Genomic DNA, 6000 nt, shown 5'->3' with positions numbered 1-6000 from the left:
TATGGTCAAATAAAGCGAAAGAGAAAAAAGGTCTCGTCTGTAAACACCAATCACATTGTTTTCGATAAGAACACCTGTCTCCCTCAGGGCCATTCGCGAAGCTCCTCCGGTACCTGTTGGTCCGGTCATGACCGCATTCTAGGGAGAGAACCGCGTTGCTTGTTTACAAACCATAAACACATTTTTCTGAAGTGAAGATCCTCGAGACAAACGCATCGCTATTTCTCTAAGTCAAATTTAAAACTAAATAAATCCATTGCTCTCTTGTCTCCCGTAAATCTGGGAACATTGTTCTGTGTTGTTCTGTGCAGCCAACAAAAGAACAGTTCGTAAGCTTTGCAACTTTTGCCATGATGTTTGAACTTCACACATGTGAAAACAACAAAGGCGGCGGCGCAATGGGTGGACACGTTCAGTACAAGTGGCGGAAAATAAGAACGACTGCTTACGTCATTAAGAGAGCGTTTTCTGAAGCGCTCGTTTTCTCAAAGGCTTGCAGAGATAGGCTCACATAAAAAAAGTTAATGATTTGTTTTTTGACACATTTTCTGAGTTGGCAGATGCACAAGAGACCCGATTTTAGCATTTAAACGTGGAAAAAGTCTGTTCTTCATGAAATGACCCCTTTTAATTAGTTAGATTTTTGTGCATTTATGATATTAAAACATTGTATCACCAACAGCCTGCACTGTGGACAATGAAACACAATTGGTGTGAACTAAATTCAATACTATAGAAAAGTAGGCTATGTAATATAACATACCATGAAATTTTAACAAAAAGATTGATAAAAAGAAGATAAGTATGGGTGCAATATCAATATTGTGTATATGTAATGTAAACAGTGATGAATACTCACTTTGCTGCACAGCCCTGACCTGTCAATATATGGAATAATACATTGTTAATGTTTTACAATATTACAATATTGGATAAAACATAACGAACTGTTGCTTTTCATTTTGCTGTTGTCCTTCTGAAACCATCATATTTTGTGACTTTTTGCCATAAATCATTATTATTAGTCACCATTTATGTTTGTCAGTGTGTCTAATGTGTAATGGGTCTTTTTCATTTCCTAAAAAACAGCAAATTTAGATATACAAGGTACGCAATGATATATTCCAAAATTAAAATTTGGACATGTATTATTATTGCATCATATTTTACGGTATATGTTTTTGTTTTAGAGTCTGGTAACTTTGAATTACCAACTCATGACTGTTTTAGAGGACAGAGGCTCTATCCCTGTCTGCTTGACACGGAGATTTAGGCGTCATAGTTACATTTTCATCAGGAGAGAACCAACAGTTTGGACACACATTGTGGAAACCTTTATACCACCGTCATGGAAAATTTTATCAGGCGTCTCAACTCAATAGCTGTATCTCCAGATATGGCTCACTACTGTGGGCCTATAAATGGAAAAAACAGAATGCATTTTATTCCTCTTGGCTTTTCCAGTCCCTTTGGCAGTTTGGAGTGAATATATAGAGGATGTTAAATGGGTTAGACTTCCTGAACTCTAGATCTACATTGCCAGTAATGTGTTCGGGAGACTGGTGGACCCAAAGATTCAGTCATCAATCACTTTGTCTAATGTTCAGTGTAGCTGGTGTGGTCTTTGACATGCAGCTCTCTTACCCATACATGCTCACATCAAAACACACACACACATGCACAAACGCACAAATTAATTATACATTCACAACATTCCCTGCCAAACCCCTTTATCCCCATCACCACATTCTCACAAACACATACATCACAAAATCCACTCACTTTGTAACAAACAAAAATAATTGAATCAAATTTCACTCAGATCTCTTCACTATCCTGAATGGTGTGCCATTATAGATCACTAAACATAATTTGTACAGAAAGCAACTAAAGTTCTTAGGGTGAGGCCTGTGGCTGCATAGCAACTAAACCAGCTGAGCACTTCTCTGTTTCCACTGATCTGAGGACAGTATTAACCACTCTTAGCCTTTTCAGAGCAGAAAAAGCACCGGCAACACAATCAGCTTTGTGCCTGGCCGAATAGAGGAGAGAAATGACCGGAAACCTGTTGTTGTAAAAGTCATTCAGGCTCAGAGGAGGAACTCCTCTCAGTCTGAAAGTGGTCCGGCCCCCCTTACAATCAGTTGACAGATAGTCACTCGCTCTCACAAATGCTGTTTAGCTGCTAATTTTTGTCTAAGAAAATATTTCTGTCATATTTGTGTCTTAATTGTTTGTTGTATATAATATTGTATTTTACTGAAAATGCCAGTTAAGTGAAGATTGTTTAAATGTTTAAAATAATTCTTGAATGTCAAATTTACAGCGAGTCTTTGGTCCATCAATTTTATAATTATAGCGACATCTAGTGGTGCAGATTCGGACATACTCTAATGTAACGCTCGCAGAATCTCCTAGGCCTAAGTAAATCACCTGTCCCTAATTAAAAATGTAAATTTGATAAAGTTATTTTGAGGAATGTTTTAAATGTTATACAGCCGGTGATAGAGGTATGTGAGCTTTCTTGTTTAAACTGCTCCCTGAGAATCCAGTTAAGGTTAAGTTTATCTGACCTAGTTATTTATGGTCAATATAGTGGGTTTGGGTGGTTATTTAATTAGTATGAGACCACATTGGCGGAACATATTTAAGCTGGATAACCATAATGAAAAGGTTTAAAGTTTAACTAGTTGAGCATGTTGTTTTTCTTTCTCAGCAGTGCGAACCAAGGAAGTCATGTATCAGCAGCGGTGAACACTGCATTCACCTTTTAATATAAGTTTTTCGTTAAGAATCCAAACTATGGTCTTTGTATATCATCAGTGTGTGTTACATCCAATTATCTTTTCTAAAGAGTTAGGCCCGATTCACATTTAGCGTCTAAAACCGCGATGCACCGTGTTCTCCTTGTTTTCAAAGCGCCTGTGCCCGATTGCATAAAGCACACTTAAGGGGTGATTTCTCTTTACCAAAGACAAGAGGAGAATAACTTAAGTACAACTTAAGTTATATTTAAGGGCAGACTTTAGTGAAAATTAAACTTAGGGTTTCTTTATGCAACGGGGCCCTGGACTTTGCGCTCTCCTGGCGTCTGTCGTCGCTAAGCAACCATGGTACACTATAGCCACGAGGAGGTATAAACAAAGGATACATGGATTATATGCACTGAAAATAACTTGCAATAACTCTGCTTAGATTGAGTTGTGCTGTGATCATCTGTTTATCCATTTTCATTTATCTTGTCTATATTGGCTTGCTAGTTCTTGTCACGTGATCTGCGGTGCGCTTGTGGCTTTCTGAAAAGTAAAATTATGAAAATTCTTGCGGAAAAGACGCCTTAGTTAGCGGGTTTCCAGCTCTTTGATTTTATTCGCATCAGAAACGATGGAAACGCCAAATTTCGAATTAAACCCCCTAATTCAGTTTATTAGGGAGTGACGGAATCGAAACGTGCTTATTCGAAAATGTTTTATGCGATATTCGCAACTTTGGATGGAAACCTGGCTAATGTCTTGCATTGCATGAATGATACTGACCTATACACACACATATCTTTGATAAGTGAAGCGCTTTAAGTTCTGAATACAAACTTTTTTTTTTAATTCACACAGCTAAAGGAGATACAGTACACAGTACAGTTCATGAAATTCAAAAAAGTGTAAACTTCATCCTACATTTCAATGGCATTCTAACTGTTAGATGTTTATAAAACGAATTCTGATCTTATTTTAATCTATCTGGCATGAGTGACTTATTGGTTTATGTGTTTATGTAAGGCTACAGTGTTGCTCAATAAGGGTTACTTCAACTTTGACCAAAGTGATTGGCCCCAATGTACACACACTGTCTGACAGCAAGTGCAGAAAGAAAATACTGTGTACCATGAACACGTGTGTTTGTGAGTCAGTGTGTTATAAGATTTTTACTTCTCTAGGGAAAGCATAAATATATCCTGACAGACTTTGAAAGATTATTACATGGCTTTGGGATCAGACAGAGAATCATAGTAGGACTTGTAATAGGTAAACAAAGCCCAGAAAACAAATAAATCCCAGACTGAAACAAAACCAGCCTCACTGTCTTCTCTAATATAAAAACGTCTCACTGAAACTAATACAAAAATCAGCTGACATCTGTGATTTTTTATACATCTAGATATATTTATGTTCGCTTTAGAAAGCCAACATACTGATGTTTCACTTATACTTATATTTAGTGGTGCTTTGAAAAAGCATCAGTATTATTGTTGTGCATACATCTTCTTTTTCTGCCAAAATTTCCCGCAGCTTTTGTCATAGGCCCACAGATGAGGGCTCAAAACGACCGGCCTATACGGTAATGGTCTGCTCTGACTTTTGCAAGCGATCGGGTCTTTGATAGGGGGCAAAAAAAACACCAAAAACGTCCCATTGAGTTAACATGGCGTTCAACAATGGTTGTAGTTCCGAGCGAGAATTTCGTAGTGACATGAGGGTTACCACATTTGAGAAGCATATCAGCCATTGTAAGAACATACATCACATTGAAGTGTAAGTTGAACATGTAACCGGAACACTCTGCACCGCTCTCAGCGGGCCTCGAACCGGGTCAGTCCAGCATGGGAGTCAGGCACTCTAGCTAGGAGGCTGAAGGCTCTAGCGTCTGTCGCTAGAGAGTCGTTGAGGTTGGTAAGTGAGGTTTACATACTGCACAGCTCTACACTAGCTTGCCTCCGTTACATACCCCTGGGGTGTAAGAGCCCCCAAAAGTTCCCCATTGACTTAACATGGGGCAGGAAACATGCCCATATAAGGCGCACGACTGTCCCATGTTGAATATCTTTGCAGTAAAACCACTTAGAGACAAGTGAGTGGTCTTATTTGACTGAGGCAACTAATCAGTTTCACATGGTCATCATGACGCTATGATGCCACGCTCTTAGAAACCATTTACAGCAACCTAGCAACCATTCCCATAGACTCCCATTATAAAAGAACCAGGTGGATATCTCTGCTGCACAGTGTCCTAGAGACAAGGGGTGGGCTCATTTGACTCAGACAACCAATAAGTCTTTCGAGATCATCATGACGCTATGAAGCAACGCCCATAGCAACCATTTTCAGCAACCTAGCAAACGGTCCCATAGCCTCCCATTATAGAAGACCCAGGTGGATATCTCTGCAGCATAGTGTTGTAGAGACAAGGGGATTGGCTGAATTGACTTAGGCAACCAATCAGTATCCCAGGAGCTTCATAACGTTACGAAGCCACGCCCATAGCAACCAAACAGGTTAGCCTAGCAACCATTTAGCAATACCTAAATCTTTGCATCAGAACATTGTAGAGACATGGGGGTTGGTTTGTTTCACTTGTGGCTTGAAGCATCATCAATTGGCATCTGCCAGGCCACGCCCCTAGCAATCAAACAGGTTATCCTAGCAACCGTTTAGCAATACCTATATTTAAGCATCCGAACATCGTAGACACAGGGGTTGGTTCATTTCACTCATAGACTAGAGTATCTTAACTGGCAGATGCTAAACCGCGCCCCCTAGCAACCAAATAGGTAATCCTAGCAACCGTTTAGCAATACCTATATCTCTGCATCAGAACATCGTAGAGACTCAGGGGTTGGTTCGTTTCAATCATAGCATTTAGTAACATCAACTGACATATGCTAAGTCATGCCCATAGCAACCAAACAGGTAAGCCTAGCAACCGTTTAGCAATACCTATATCTAAGCCTCAGACGAACATACGAACATCATGTAGACTTAAGTGTCAGAACTGAAAATTCCCTTTTTACTTATATTACATCTATTATTGACACCAGGCCCAGCGAACGGCAGGTTCTGGAATGAACCTATCTCTAACGAAATTGATAGGTTGAACACCGCCTCCACGGAAATAATATCAACGACTACTTCTCTACCACTGGTTCGCGCATGAATTAACGGGTCAATGACAAATAAGAAAATGTCAGGTGGTGCGACCATATATTAATTTTAAATAATATACATT

This window comes from Triplophysa dalaica, chromosome 1 (assembly GCF_015846415.1).
Source record: "Triplophysa dalaica isolate WHDGS20190420 chromosome 1, ASM1584641v1, whole genome shotgun sequence".
NCBI classification, from domain to species: Eukaryota; Metazoa; Chordata; class Actinopteri; order Cypriniformes; family Nemacheilidae; genus Triplophysa; species Triplophysa dalaica.
This window is presented reverse-complemented; position numbering follows the sequence as displayed.